Source organism: Monomorium pharaonis, unplaced genomic scaffold, assembly GCF_013373865.1.
Source record: "Monomorium pharaonis isolate MP-MQ-018 unplaced genomic scaffold, ASM1337386v2 scaffold_39, whole genome shotgun sequence".
In the NCBI taxonomy this organism is placed as follows: Eukaryota; Metazoa; Arthropoda; class Insecta; order Hymenoptera; family Formicidae; genus Monomorium; species Monomorium pharaonis.
Genome location: NW_023415681.1, coordinates 19,626 through 36,763, shown reverse-complemented (window position 1 = coordinate 36,763; position 17,138 = coordinate 19,626). Strand labels below are relative to the sequence as shown.

Here is a 17,138-nt window from a genome sequence, read left to right as displayed (position 1 = left end):
AATATTTATGCATATCACAGTTTCATTGTTACATAATCTCAATGCGTATATGTTAAAAAATTGCAATTAGAATACACAATTTAAGATTGAAACTCTTGCGAATTGTAGATTTCGTTGTGTGTTTCTATAATGCCAATCGTTGTGCCATTTTACATAAATAAATGCATTTTACGTTCGAACGTTCTTCGAGCATAAAATTGAATCTCTACACATATCTTTTATCACATCGATTACTTTCTGGAAGAGAATCAGTTTTGCTACGTGTGAAAATACATATCTTTCAATCCAACAGGTACTCACATGCAAAAGTCGTTTTGTCACGGGTAGATACGAAATAACAGCATAAAGATTACTCACCTGTAAAAAAAAAAAAACAGATTATGATACTAATAATTATATCCACGAGTGAATAGTTGAATTAAATTTACAATTAGTCATTTATTTTCTCGAAGTGCTTATGTTCGTTACATAAATTATACCTAAATAAAAAATTGCAGGCAGATGAATCATAAATTTGCGTCTTTTATACTTCTAATCACAAAATTTTCCTAAATTAAATCCTTCCCTTTACATGATGTTTACATGATTCTTATAGCTGAAATCCTTCATGTTCTTTTCAATTACGCTGTGATTTAATTTTTAAATTTCTCTCATTGTCCGTTTTTACAACCACGCAGAGAGAGAGACATGCACGTGCATAAGCGTTGCAGCCTATAGCTTCTGGCAGCTTTTGTACACTGCAGGATACACGCGTGCGAAATCCTCACGTTGGGAACGTTCGCGCGTTTACAACGTGACAAATCGATAAATCGCATATGCAATTGTTTATTGTTCGGCGTGATATCCGAGACTAGTACCTACGTTTCTCAATGCGAGAAACGCCCGTGCCCGGTTTTCGCAGCACGTGTCTGTCTCGAGCATGCACAACACGAACGCCGGGCGTGAGCCATTGTCTCCTTCGAACTATCGCGCGTGTCTCATAAAGCACGGGCTATCTCGGGCGCATTTCCTTTTCGTCTCTCGATGCTTTCGCCTGTATCGCACGAGATACGCGAGGAAAGTTATTCGCCCGTCATTCAATCTCCCACGCTCGATACGCGATACAGGGGATACTGAACGAAAAGGAAGCAGTTCTCGGTATTCTCCTGATTTTTCAGAAAAAGAACGACAGTCGGTCATCCTTTCATGGCGGGCTCAACGCCATTCGCGATAAACGCTTCCGATCGCTCGGATAAGAGTAGCAGTAGCAGTAGTCGCCGTCGTGCCATCGCTTTGTATTCACAGCACGTTTTCCGCCGTTTTTCGGTCGCTTCCGCTCGGAAACGCAACGGAAGCGCAATGAATTCCAGAGCTCACCGAAAGCACGATTTCATGCTGATATATGTGATAGAATTAAGCTTTGCTAATTGGAAGTGATGTGGTTGTTAAGATAATGGCGCATTCGTCGTAGCGACGAGAAAAAAAAATATTTGAAGTGATGTTCAAGTCACGATTTTTTTGATTTTGCAATTTAGAAATTTTATATTTCTGATGCTCTGCCACAAATTTTAAAATATAATTTCGAAGATGAAAATTCAAGAAGTTAAAATCAGATGAAAACAGTCGTGTCTCTCTGCGAGCGCCTCAACAATACAACGTGTTGCGCTTTTCTTATTCTTTTATACTTAAAATATAATTTTTTATATACAACAATTTTTCAACTGTATAAATGTGTGATTTATAATCAGAGCAAGTTTTCTATCACCGTTATTTGAACTTTTCATAAATTTAACGTGACCTAACATATGAATGTTATCAGCTCTAATTAAGTTTTTCCCGTGATGTGAATCCCACGCACAGTCTAATTTTCTTTCCACCAGTAAATACACAAAAACGCTTATCTTCCAAGAATTTTAATCCCTTTCACAAACAGCAAACTGGAAGGAAAATACAATGAGAGAGAAGGAGAGAAAAAGATCGCAAGTTTTAATACCGCAAAAAAGACGATTATTCCAGTTCTTATATAGAAAAAAGTTTCGCTGATATCTCCACACAGTTGTGTAGCGTGCAATCACAAAGATCCGCTTGTGGGCCTGTTTGGCTCGCAGAGTATCCTTGAGCGCAAGTCTCACCCGCGAAAGGGGCTGTTTTCGAACGCTAACTGGTAACCGGAGTACTTCGTCAAGATTACGAAGGTCGCGGGACTTTCCGCGACTTCTTGCGAGTTTTGTAGATCTGCGCGATCTTTTACGACTCGGCATACTCTACCGCGGCTTACAATTATTGGCTTCGCCGATGGCACATGCCGAGCGGATTCCTGCTCGCCGGTGTGCAGAGCCAACCGATGGCCATGGGTAAAGAAACCCATCGGAGCGAAGCAATGACCGACCGACGAGACGGAGGTTTCTCGCATGCATGATTAGGCTCTGTGCCCGTAAAACCTGTGATGAAACCTGTTTGAAACCCCGTAGACGTGTTCACACGAATGAGAGAAAGACTCATTCATTCAGGTATGCTCGTTCAACTATAAATAGAATTCCCGGAAGGCGGCCCCGACAGCCGATCTTCTTTTTAAACCGCTTTCCAGGCGACATGATACAGTTTATGTACGATTCTTAATCGAGCATTGCGAGTTTTCAGGAGCGACATAATCTGGATATTCTGACGTTTATAAACATATGAAAACAGCTTACGTGTTTACGAAAAGAACGGTTTTATTAAAATATGTAAAAATTTTAAGATACAGGTCTGAAAATAAGGTTGTCGGGGCCATCAAAATAATTACAAAGGACGCTCGAGCTCGAATGGCAAAACACGCCTGAGCGTTCTATAATTATTTTAATAATCCTGCAAAAAAACTTTTTTTCAGATCTGTAGGTAGTTAAATTTAGATACTTCAGTAAAAAATCATGTTTTTGCCATGCACTTGTAACAATACATATAATGCATGTGTTCATAATTAATATCGCGTTGAAATTATACTAATATCAATTACTTCGTTTTAAACTAATAGAATAATTTTTCAAATTGTTTTTAATTAATTTTTTTGTCTTCTCATTAATATTAATATTATAGATCATAAAATAAATATTTATTAATTCATTTGCTACTCATTATACTGTCAATTCATTATACAACAGCTGCTTGTCAAGTAGTACAGAAGAGATAACGGGAATCCCAAATAGATTTTAATTCCTCTTTTAATTTTTAATATTAAGCGGCACAATAATTTCGTCTCACATTAAACGTGTTAACCGCATTATTTAATCGCAAGCGCTATCGCACGGCAAAACGCATTGCAATTTTATTTAATTGCCGCGGAAACAAAATCAGCGCGCGTGCAACGCTGCACGCGATTATCACATCAGCGAAAATCGCGCGATACGACAAATCATCCGAAATGTCCGTATCTGCGCGCGATCTCGGAATACAATAGGTAACTGTACAATCGGTCATTACAGTCCGTTCTGGAATCGAAATTAGAATTCGACGAAAGACCCGGAATGCTCAGATCAAACCGTGCACATGCTTCAGATTAAACGGCTCGTAAGCCACATTTTACCGAGCAACGCGGCTCGTGTGCATTTCGAATGAAATTCGCGAGCATTAATCGTGGTCACGGTTTATTGTACTTGGCCGAAGAATCGAGAGTCGTCAATGAAAAATCAACTCAGAATTGGAACGGAAACGACAGCGCAGAAAAGTGCCATTTTTCGCAGAAAAATCCATTTCGGAGTCGAGATAAAAATGCACTTTCCTTTCAGAGAAACCGACAAAATGCGGACTTCAATTTTATTTTTCCTTTCAAAACGGAACAAAGAGGGTAGAAGAAAGCGGAAGGTAGGGCGAGAAGAAAAATATAGATTTATTAGGAACAATTCCTTTTAAATGCGATAATAAGTTACAAAATAATATCAAGTAATATAAACTTAATAAAAAAAAAAGTATTTAAATAATACGTTCAAAGAGAAATTACATAAGAGAACATAAAGAGAAATTGTAATAAAATAATACCAAAATAATATAGATTGTGTAGAAAATAATGTGACAGTAACAGGAGAAAGGCGAGCCAAATATACAGTTAAAAAAAAGAGATTGATACTCGAGATTGCACATGTAAGACATAAAAAGGGAGAAAAAAAGAGAGAGAGAGAGAGAGAGAGAGAGAGAGATGATGGAGATACTGAAGGGGGGAGGGAGGGAGAGATATAAAAAAGGCGGAAAATCAAAGGCGTAGAACAGGGAGTACGTCGAACCGGTTCAACCGCTCAAGAACAACCGCATTCCAAAGGATTTCTACTTCAAGATTGTCGGCCAGCCCAACATCCCCTTTGGAGCCCATCCTGTCCCGAGATCGCGATACGTTTCTCAAAATTGTCCCTCCGATAATGAACATCCTCTTCGCGGAGAACTATTTTCGGCGGAACTGTAACGGCGCACTTGCGACTTGCGACGCGAAATTGGAGCATGTCAGTTTCAAGGATACGTCGCACCCGTTCAATGGGAGCGAAATCGAACGAGCCGCTGGGTGTCCGCATATGTGCAACATGCGCGTCCACATGCAGCTGCGTTATTGTTAGAACTGTATTATGACAGTCTGTTATCCGCCGACTGATCATCTCTACATTTGACGTGCCGCGAGAAGAAGGAAATGAGATTGTCAGCGCAACGCGATATCGAATTAATTTACGGATCGCTGATTGGCAGCCGTCTGCCATTTTTCAATTGATACGTGCTGAATCCTCCATTTGTTCATGTATGCTAGTAGAAATGCTTTCAAAATCGAATCGCGGTGGTTCCAGCTTACTAAGATGCGGGTGAAAATTGCGGATCAAACACCACGCTCTGTATAATTTCGCAGAGAGAAACCGTCGCGCGTCAGCAATTTCAGCTTCGCGGACTGGACGCATTAGAATGATGTACGCTTTATGAATTTTAATTTTTTTTGTCCACGCTAAATCTTTGCGCCGGCCTCTCGACGGGGTCAGCGCCGCGATGCGACTTCGTCGCGCCTTATATTTTATTTATAGCGCAATTCAGTTCGCGTCACTGTTTCGCATTTGTATTTTTCGAATAAATAAAGGAACAATCCTTCACCACGTTGCTAACTTAACGTAAAAGACACACTGCAAATCATAATAACAAAGCGCTTAGCCTCGTACGCGAAATCTCGCAGATGACCTATTCAGATAAGGTAAATTAGGATATAATGACCATATATGGAGAAAATGGTCAGTGGCTATAATTACTCCAATAATCGCTAAATAATGTATTTTTGTAATTATTTTCAAAAGTAATCGATATTTACTGTAGTTTATGTGCGATTACATCCGATTTTTTATACACTATTCAAAATAACAATATTGTGAATATTATATCACGTTTTTACTTTTGACTGCCTGCAAAGTTTTTCATGTGCTCATTAAAAATTGTTACAACGTCGAATAAATTACAGTTGAGCTGTCACAATTCACGTTAGACACATAACGAAGGTATATAAATTTTAATGTGTAATTATACCTTTTATTTTCTTTTTTCTTTTTTAAATAAATGCTATATATGACTATCTTTCTCTCACAACTTGGGTAAGAAGGCCAATGACTTTTTTCGGGATAAGTGTTTATGTATATACTTTATTTAAAAAGGCTAGAATTAAGTTGCGCACTTATTATTTTAAATTTAATATTTTTATATAGATATTTTTTTAGTATTGATAATAAGCTAAATAGATACTAAACTTATAGAAACATTTATTATAAAAAATGTTTAAAAATAAATTTAAATATGTGATAATATGGCAATAAAACTAAATACGTAAAATTATAAGTTTTTAATTATTTTATAAATGTTAATATATAAAATATGTATGTACTTAACATTTATAAAATATGTACCTTAACATATGTATGGCCAACTGTCCTGTAATACTATGGCCATCTTTTTCTTAAAAGTTGTGACCAAAATTTATGTTTCAATATTTTGATAATATAAAATTTTTATTAAATATGTTCTCTTTAATGTCGATATTGTTACATATGTTTTAGCCTCAGTAAATTAATACACCAAACGCTATAAAAAATAATAAAAATATAAGTATGTCTTTTGCATTTTAAAAAACTATGACCATTATATCCAAGTTTACCTTAAGAATTGAATTTTTTAATCGTAATATATTTTGATTAACATTTTCATATTTTTAAAAGAAAAACATCGTTCGCTTTATATAGACATATATTAATCTTTATTAATTCTTTATTATTAATCCTTCATAGTCCAATCTGGCAATTAAAAGTCAAAACAATTTTTTATTTTAATTTATTGAGTAGAAGAAAGAAAGAGTTTTTTTTTAAGAAAGGCTCCCTTTCCTAAAAAATCATTGTTAATAATAAATATTGATTAAATGACACCGTATCTCGTCAACGATAAATAAAATTTGAACGTTTACTACCAGTAATCTAAATGGACAAAGTTATTTTTTGTCAAAGTGGATTAAGTTTTTTTAATTACTTTTAGCCTTTATTTCAATATCTAAGTAAAAAATTAGTTTCATCATAATAGATATAGAAATTCAGAATAGGCGGATATTCAAGATGGAAGAACGCTCTGCACAAAGGAAATGTGCACAATATAACCAGTGGGAGCACTTCATGAAAAAATGCTTGGTCGTGAAGGCCTCTGTGTAGCTTTTGTTCCTGACTGCAGTCAACAAGGTACAACGCGCATACGTGCACAGAAGTTTAATTTTTAACTTATTTATTATTTGGAATTAATTTTATTATTTTATATTTTAAAAAAATTTTTAAGAAAAAACATTTAAGAGAGAAAAGAATAACTACATTACTTATGATAAGAGTAAGACACTTTGTCTATTCCTAAATTTAATATAACGAGGATCTCCGCGCAAAGTTAAAGGTGCTGACACGGAGTGCTCCTATTGGTATATTGTGTATTATATTGTACTATGGGTTATATATATGCGATCTTTACGTGAGCGATCGCAAGATTTATTTTATGGTGAACTTTCTGACAATGAAACTGACGACGAGGAAGTCAAAGATGGGCGAGATGGCGAGGAAGATACTAACAAAAATTTAACTCATGCAAACTCATATGTGAATTTTTGACAACCAGACTAATGAAGTAGTCGAATATGAGCAAGATGAGTAAAATGTGCGCCGACAAAGTTTTAACTCGTATATTTTTTACACGGAATAATTTGTGTAGAATATTAAAATCGACTGTGCATAAAATTTTACAACTTAAAAAAGACATATTTGCGTACATCATAATCAGTTAAAATAAAAAATATTGGATCTTTTGCGATCGAAAAAAACGTAAAAAAAATTTTTATTATGTGTGTTCATGCCAAAAAACAGTAGAGAAAGTCATTTTTTCCTTTTTAATTCCCTTTTTCCCTATTTTCTATAAACTACAATTACTCTGATTTTTAAATTATTAAATTATTATGCTTTTTTTAAAGCAAAGATACCATTACACTATTTATTCATAAATACTAATCTTAAACTATTTGCAGTTAAAAATTTTTTTTTAATGTACGTATAAATAAGATTATAAATTTATTTTGCAACAATGCATTTTAACGATTTTGTTTCAAAATTAAACATGTACAAAAAAAAGTAAAAAATTTTCGAATTATATTTTACAATCATATTTCTAAAACAGAATTTTTCAGATTTTTTTAAATTAAAAAATCCATTTAAAAAATGCATTCAACCAGCAGTCATTATTTAGTTTAAAAAAATGTAAGTAGTAAAAAATAAGTTGGATTATAAAGGGTTTAAGAAAGATAAAAAAATAATGCGCGTTGAAAACATTTCTTAATACCTTAATGAATTAATTAATTTTTTAATTATTCCCAGTACGCAGCATTTTTCTAAGAAAAAAACAATAAATATGAGAAATCCAGGTACCCAGCTATGATTTTTCAAATCACAATAATCTTATTTATTCATATACTAATTCATATAATATATATTCTATTTATTGTAAGTATTGTAACATACAAAATATCCAGAAATTTGCGAATCAAAATATTAAAGCAAGAACATTCTCGAAAAATAAAATAAATATTTATAAGTTTTTTTGTAAGCAGCAGATTTTGAGATATATAAGCTTAAAGCTATAGATATAATAGAGATTATTACACATTTAGACAGTTGTACTTATCATGTAATAACTAATGCTAACGCGTGACTCACAAACTGTTTGTGACTGATAAATAAAGTTTGTGATTAGCTACAACTTTAAATCCTCATATTTCGAAAACTGTTTGATACAAAAATTGACAAGTAACTATTTTGCTTACTTTTTCGACTATATTTCCTGCAATATTTTGATTCGCAATTTCAGGACACTCGGTATGTGTGTGAGTTGTTTTTCTATCTCTTTCGTATACTTTTCCATCACTCTATCTCTTTTGTTACAAGTTCACGGACGCGAGCGGATCACGAGGACGCATTCAATTTGTTTGTGAGCTCGCGACATTTGCGAATTGGCGCGTTCGACAATACCAGCAAATTATGCAGCTGCATGTCCCGCGTGTGTGTATGCGCGCGCGTGTGCGTGTTATTATATGCAGCTCGCGCCGCATGCCATTTGCGCTCGCGTCGCGAACATGTGCGTGCCGCGTTAATTACGTCGGATCGTTAAGTCACGAAGACAGAAGCGAGAGAGGAGTAACGCGAAAAGAATGTCGACTTATCAGTCAGAGGTAATAAACTCGTATCTTAAAAAGAATCAGTCAAATTCATTTTAATTCCAAGTTTACAGCCCTGTTGGCACTTAATTTTTTGCTACTTGCTTTAATAGTCATCTTTAAAAATTCCGCAAAAACATATTTTCGAACAATATTGTTGTAAAATTTATATTGACACCGTTTATCATAGTCACTTCGCCTCACAAGATTATATTTATTGCGCATCTATATGTAAACACATGTATTATATAAATCACATTATACATCCTTATTATTTTCAAAAAACGCGTCTTAATATCCCAACTTTTCGTTTCGATAAATTCGTATATCGGAGAGAATTCGTACTCGTCTCTGTAAAATCAATCGCACGTCACGTACGACAACAATTCGGACGCGCTTTAACAAGACTAATTACCCTTGTTAAGCGATTAGATCGCTGTAAAAGAGAACTTGCATCGTTCGTCCAGTAGATAGGATCTAAACGTTTCCGTCACAACATTAGTGCCGGTAGCGTTCTTAACTCACTTATATAAGAGTTCATTGTAAATTGCAAGACGTCAGTTACTGAGCGTCGTCGTAACTTGCCCTCCCGCTCATCTCGATACAACAGAACAGCGATAACAGATAAATAGTTAATTATAACGAGAAGAAACAAACAATAAAAAAAAAACACGTAATTTAAGAAGGATTAAAATTAAAGGTCCTCTTGATCTTTCAAAAGGAATTATATATAAAAAAAATATATAATTATATATAAAAGAGAAAAAGTAATTGATTTTTGTAAGAGATGATGTAAAATGTTTGGAGACTGCAAACCCTGAGGGAATGCAGTAAACAAATTCACTATATATAAAAGATAAGATAGTGCAATAGTACATTTCAATTACTAACGCGTTCTCAAATCATAATGATATCGATATCGCTTTTGTGTAATTCAATGTTAGGTCCTCGACCTCAATGAGGCTCAATGAGGCTCGTGACATCGTCAAACGCTGGAGGATCTCATCGACTTCTGGCCAATCGATGACGAAACAATATCACCCGAATTCGTGAAGGTCTTAAAAGCGGCCCGTCTATGCTACAAAGCGAGATAAGCGAGTCCATTTATATACGGCAGAGGCACCTTCTATTCGTAAACAGTCAGTACCGTCGATAGAAAGCCGCAACAGAATCGAATATTCCCGTGTACACGTGTACATCTGCATATTTATCGGGGGCGCAGTAATGCACCAGTTGATAACGACAGATGCGCCCTTGCTGTCGAGGCAAGGCCGACGTTGAATGAAATTCCTTCGTGCAATTCGAATTATGTGGGAAATTCTCGTCAAGTAAACTATACGTTTACGTTCATAAATTTAAATTAAAAATGGAACACTGCGTCCCCGCAAACGCGTATGCGTGTAATTAAAATTTCACGGATTTGTTTATTTACCACGAAATATTTATCTGTATTCGAAGCGTTATTATATATTCATTGTAATATAAATTGTAATACAACATTAATAAGACATCATTATACATTTTTGTTATTATATTGCGTTGTTAATGAAAACTTTAATTATGGTAGAATTATTCGCGCGGGAAAATGCCGTTATTATGGCCGACAAATTACGTAGTTTTGTTAATAACCCTACAGGAATCCTTTGTCCGCGACGAGAACAACAATTTTATGCGTGACGTAATACGCTACTGTCGCATATTTCTCACAGTTAGTTGTAGATTCTAGAGATTATAATCGTACATATTGAGAAAAAGATTCTCACAAATTTATTTTTGAGATATAAATTTATTTTACTAGAAAAAATTTAAATAAAAAGTTATTTTTAGCAAATAAAACAACGAAAAATGAGTTATGTATCACTAAAACGAAATATATTTCACAAAAATATGTATATATTTTGTCATTAAATCTTTTTTATAGATAACAAATATCGAGAAAATGTCACAAGTAACAATTGCCTGCTAGCATTTTGACTTTCTTCTCAATGTACACAGGTGTGCGGACACTTTTCCAGCGATCCTCTATTCTCCCAGCATCTCCAATTTTCGTCTTGTCCAATATAGAAAATTTGAAACATGACTGACAACAGAAATGTCGACGATAATACGTGATCAGAATTTTGTGTATGTGTAAAAATTTTATCTCGAAATCTATGTAATCCAAATATAAAATTCTGATCACGAAATCATTGATATTTCTATTGTTCGGTTTGTTGTTTAATTTACATAAAACAGTATATGTATATATATATATATATATATGTAATATATATACATGTATATTATGTATAAGTTGAGAAGAAGATGCTAGGTAAGGGAAAAGCCACTTTGATTATAGATTTCTTCATAGATCAGAAGTTAGCTATTTTGATTGCGCATAAATGTGTGCTGTTAAAAAACTATGGTTATGACAAGGAATTTTTATGTTATTAAAAATCAATAAAAATTTATTTAATATCCTCTTCATAACATTTGGTAATGTAATAACTAAGCTGTTATTTAAAATCATATGACTGTTTTATACACAATTCTACATAGTTTTGAGATATTGTTTCACGTAATATAATCTATAATCTAATACATGTGGCAATCATATGTGGCTGGTATAGATTATATCTTATGAAATCATTATACGCTCGTGTATAAGCTACAGTAACATCTTCTAATACTTGAGGATAAAATGACAGCAGATGTACAACTTAATTTGTCAAATTTGATACTTTCATTAACATAGTTTTAGGAATTAATATTTTGGATGCTTTGTATAATTTTTAATTTATAAAATACTTGTTTAAACCTATAAAATGTAAAACTAGTAGAAGAAGTTGTGCTTCCTAAATTATTATTTGATTATTGTTTTATTAGTCAAATTTGTGTTTTTAATCATTTAATTTGATTGTTTATTGTTTATTACAGATGAGCACATCAAGCAATACGTCATACTATTTGAATGCTTGCGGCATCTTCCTTCATAGGAAGTAGCACCTCACCTATATACATTAGAAAGAATGCCAGTTTTACAGAGCTTAATTAATTTTTTTCTCCAAAAATCTAGAATATCGAAATTTTAATTACTTTATTTGCATAAATAATATTTATAGAAAAAGCTCTCAAATATAACAATATCAAAAGGTGATATCTGCAATACATATTTTTTAATAAACATAATTATATTTTAATTAAACAATTCGCGTGAGATAAAGTAACGAAAAAGCTTGCTCGAGGTTGTTAATATTTGCAAGTAAAAAGCACGTATATATCGATATGTCAATAGACCGACAAAATGGTTTATCGTAAAAGCAAAAAGGAGTCATTCCCGTGCGCGTCTCTTTTTACGCGCGACCGTAAAATAGCCTACGGCTGCGGGATTATCCTTCGGGACACGCGCCCGGACATTTCGTCGCTTTTTACGATCTCTGACGAAATTCAGGAGCAACGGAGCATACTCGATTGGGGCGGGGAAGAAAACTGATAGAAACACGTCCGTTAAACGCGAACGCGAACGATCGTGTCTTGACCGGAAATTGAAACTTGTATAATTATACCGAGTTTAATTTTCCACATTGCGAACTAGATAAGAAAAAGGCACTGCGACTCAACGATGAGAATCCATGTAAGTTTGCGATAACAATTCATTGACGCTTGGACATAAATAAAGCTCAATCCAATTTTAGGATAGTGAAGTCATACGTTGTCTTTTCCTACGATGCGACGTTTTGATCTTCAATTTACGGCAATTTACAACATAAAACACATAAAACATTATAAATAATTTATAATTCACGTCAAATTTCAAAATAAAATTCTACTTATAACTTTATATGTGCCATATTTCTTCATAAATACATGTATTTGGAACCTTGAAATGCGCTTATAATACAACACATAAAATTATAAAGATACAGTTATATTCTGAATTTTAAATCGTCTAAAATGGGAATAATATCAAAATAATTGTACATATATATATATATATATATATATATATATATATAAAATTTTACAATAAAATAATTTTCACTACACTTCCATACAGAATTTATTAAATCATAAGTAACCTTGGCACGTTTCATACACAAGAGTTACACTTTCGCTCGCGTGAGCTCTTTTCCGCGCGCACCAGATTCATCGTGTCTCTGCCCCTCCCTCCTTAAGTGACTCGGCACTTGATAAAATACGAGGACATTCGGCGGACATTGCTCTCCCAATAATCTTTTTGCCGAGACGCGCCGAGAGATGAAGTATCACGTTGACGACGGGCGTCGCTCCCCGTGTGACAAGAGGAAGGCCGACGCTGCGACGAGGCGTTCCGCCACCGCGCTGTGGAGGCCGAGATGTTTCGAAAGTTAATAATATAACAAAGCACAAGCGAGAGCAGAGCAAGTACGTCCACTCTACGGAGCCTTGAGCAGAAGTCCTCCACTGATCGTCCAAATCGACAGAAACGACCTTCCTTAAGGACCGACCGACCCGACCGTTGCGTCTTCGTTGCGAAATTTTTGATAGTTCGAATGGTGAATAAAATATATATAATATGTAATTAATATTATAAGATAAAAATAAACGAGTGTGATATGATAAGATAATGTTATAACAAATAATTAAATTAACGAGTTAAGAAAGAGTTGTCTCTTTTCTGTCTCCTCTGATTACAATTGTTAAACAATTCAATAATTACATAATCCACCTATTATTGTCTCTGTAGTTTTCGCATAAACAAGGTAATGTGGTTTATGCAACGTTGAGACCTTTCGTGAAAGCAGCTCAATGCGAAGCTGAGCTACGCAGTGCAACGTGTATACATCGCACCATGTGCGACTTTACGATTGCAGATTATGCGCACTAACAGAGAGGCGCGCACGTTTCGCGGATCTAAACTAGTTTAATACGTCCAATTAATCTAATCGTGCCCGATCGTTATTTGTCCTATGCGAGTACCGCTTTACGTAATATCGAGCACGATTTTCAACGAAGTTATCTGTTTGCTTATAAACTTGGAGATTGATCGTCGACTACACGTATCGCGAGATAAAAAGACATCTCAACAATTTCTTGATTACGTCTATAACAATCTTATAAAGTGTACAATAATTACATTTTAATTTCAAACTTTCTGCTCTTAATAATTGTTATGTTTACACTTTCAAGAGAAATAATATGTTTCTCAGTGGAGTAAATTTCTTTCTTTCGAAGAAAAAATTGTCAAATAGTTATTTTTCAAACCATCAAAATAATTTTTTTTTAATTAAAATTTTACATTAATTTAGCAACTATCTAATCTTTTGTATTAAAAGATATTTTCAAAATTAAAAAATATGTAGTAAATAAAATTTTATTAAGAGAGTTTATTCTCGCTTTTTATACTTTATACTCTTTTTTAGTATAAAAGCTATAAATTTACTTGGTATATTTATTCTTTGATATTTTGATGTTTTCTATAAATTTTTTCATATATTAGAAAAATCAATTTTTGGCAATTAATTGCAAATCTGTATGAGCGTGTCAAAAAGATACGCACTAACTGTTGCATATATTATTTAAAATTCAAAAATTCAAAAATTTTTTTATCTATATAAATGTGATTCTTGCTTTACAACCAAATTAAAAAAATAGATTTTTACAAAAACGAAAGTTTTGAAAAAAAACTGTTGCTTTTTGCTCCTTTTTCAAAATTTTTTCCTAAGTAAAGTTTGTAAGTAACTATCAAAAAAGTAAAAAAATGGAATTTTTTTGTTTGATTAGGTCGAGTGAAGGAGAAACATATTATCAATATCTCTAAAAAATTATGAGTTAATTGGATTAAAAAGATTAAATAAGTTATGACAGTTTTCAAAAATGTTATCTAAAAAACGAGTTAAAAATTTTGTTTATTAATGTAAATTTTTACAAAAGTCTCTTATCTTTAATCTGTTCTTTTCCAACATTCAAACTATTAAAAAACGTAAATAATAATAATCGTCTTTGAAATGCAAAATCGAGAAGCCTCTTAAAATAAGTAAAAATAGAATAGCGCTTTAGTATATATTTTTCATACGCATTGCATGTTTACACGTTCCAATGTTTCCGATTCACTTTCGACATTTCGTTTTGATTTACACTGGCTTATACGTATCCCTTTGGCCCGTATGTCGGCCGCGATAACGTAGGTCACCATTAGCGGAGTTAAAGCAAAGCCAGGCGTAAATTCGTAAATGGACGTAATACAAGCGCGTGCACAGTGATGCTTCACAAACGCGATTGCCTCGTGCAATCTGCATACCTAAGTACACGCGGCGCGAGTGCTTGTAAACCTACTTGACCCATTTACCCGATGACCTCGTCGCAAGAGATTTCTGAAGAGAGTACCTAATGGCGCAGGCGAACTTGTTCTTCGAGCCAAGAACACCAACTGATTATTTCGCCTTTTTCTCTCTCTCTCTCTCTCTCTCTCTCTCTCTCTCTCTCTCTCTCTCTTTCTCTCTTTTGCATTTTGAGAAAACAATACAGCAACAGATTCACGGTGGATTTTAGAGTATGCGCCTTGGAATTATTTGACGGACGGTGTCAGTTGAATGTAAACACCTGACAGTGACGAATCTCGAAAATTTGCCAGAATATTTAAGGGCCGGTTATACCATCTCTGGATAAACTATCTGTGATAAATTATCTAGCGGATATACGTCTACGTCTACACGTCCATTATACGCCGTGTGTAAACATGGACGTTTATCCATTAGATATATTACCGTCGGCAGGGCTGTTACGACTGACTTAGACGCCCCTACGCCGGAAATCGATCGTGCACCCCAATACAAAGTTGAAAAGACAAAAAACTAAAAAATTCCTGCTTCTAGCGTTACCCAGAAAAGGAGAGGGTCAACAGATCTTCCGCGTGAACATCTGAACTGGCATCGCTGCATAGCACCCTCTAAATTTTGCGCCCTACGCTAGAGCGTACACTGCGTACTGCCTAGTAACGCCCCCCGATTACCGTACAGTTTATCCAATAGGCAGAGCAACCCTAAAGGAAAACAGAATAACAGCAGAGCAGAATTAACTTAATAAATATTCGGCAATATGAGGAAATTCCGAATTTTTATATATTGATAAAACACACATTCGCGAATCACGAGTTTTCGATACTAAAAGTCACACGCCGGGGGTAAATGGCGCAATCTACGCACAAGTCTCGGCATAAAGTCTCGACCCGCAAGCCGTTCGTCAGCGCCCGCGATTCACGGCCGCTAAAGTGCAAGTTGATGGCGAACTCGGAAATACCCACGGTGACAATCCCTAAAAATTCTTACGTGTGCGCGTCGTGCACTTAATATCATCGAGGTGGTTAGATTCCCGGAGAATTTGTACGAAATATAGGTAAGTAGGGTACGCGACGACGTCATATCCTTCGCTCTGTCCCTCAGTAAATCGATTGCCCGTGTGCCGGGCGATTCCAGCTTGGAGGAACGTTCGTCGAGCAGCAGGAAATACGAAACGAACGCCGGGCCCGATAATTTAATCAAGAAACTTCCGCCCGTTTACGCGGCTATGCATTTCTTGCAACTGCCGTGTCTGCGATACCTTTGACTTTCCACGCGCGCGGGAGAATTTTGCAGGGAATCTTCTTCTGGCTCCCGCGAGGATCTCGGACACGTATTCGTATCGTAATTTCGTGCGGACGTGCTCGGACGCGAATATCTTACGCTTGATTACGAGCGGGATTAATCCATGATGAAAGTCTTTAAGCGGTTGCATCAAATTTACGGAGAATTAAGAGAAATATAAATATAGCCATCAACATGGCAGCTTCTAGTTTCTAGAAAAATATTTCTTTCTTTTTTTTTTTTTAATTGAAATGTTTTTCGTTAAAACGAAAAGGACCGGTCGGTTCAAGAAATTTTAATGAGGATAATATTATGAGTAACATTCATAATGTGATTATTTATCCTCGAATAATAACGAGACGATAATGAAGCGGAGTAAAGGATTAATTCTAGTGAAATAATCGCAGAATATACGATCTACCGCATCAGAATGTGTTAATCGTCTTACCGGTAGAAATTAATGGAACAAATTCGTTCGCAATAATCTTAACTCGTTGGTTTAAAAAGAAAAAAAACCCGCACAAATTTCATCGGAAAGAAAAGCGATCGTATCGTTTCGAGGAAAAAGAAAACAGGAGAGACGTGAGAGATAGCGCGCGATAAAATTACATCGAAGTTCTTCTCCTGATACCGTAATAATTTCACAGGAACAGTCTAGAGTGACGAAAGTGTCGCGGGACGGCGATATTTCCAGGCAGGTCGTCCGAACGTTTTCGAAGGTGAAGACCTCGAGAATGCGATCTAAATTTGCGGTCATCTTAGATACGTGTGAATACGTGTGTGCGCCGATATGTATGCGCGGGTAAGTACATACGCGTGCACATATGTACCCGATAGCAGACGGCAACTCGATAGCATAGATG

General features: G+C 35.0%; 2 long non-coding RNA genes across 2 annotated transcripts in view; one reads left to right on the top strand and one right to left on the bottom strand.

Annotated features, from left to right (window-relative positions):
• Nucleotides 1–257: 257 nt before the first annotated feature.
• LOC118648348 overlaps nucleotides 258–17,138 on the bottom strand; it is a 36,011-nt gene continuing 19,130 nt past the window's right edge. Inside the window, exon 3 of the long non-coding RNA XR_004965252.1 lies at nucleotides 258–357. This is a non-coding gene — a long non-coding RNA (uncharacterized LOC118648348). The remainder of the gene's footprint in view (nucleotides 358–17,138) is intronic.
• On the top strand, nucleotides 7,777–10,224 carry LOC114255517. The gene is made up of 2 exons (XR_003626776.2): nucleotides 7,777–8,710; nucleotides 9,640–10,224. It is a non-coding gene; the product is annotated as an uncharacterized LOC114255517 (long non-coding RNA).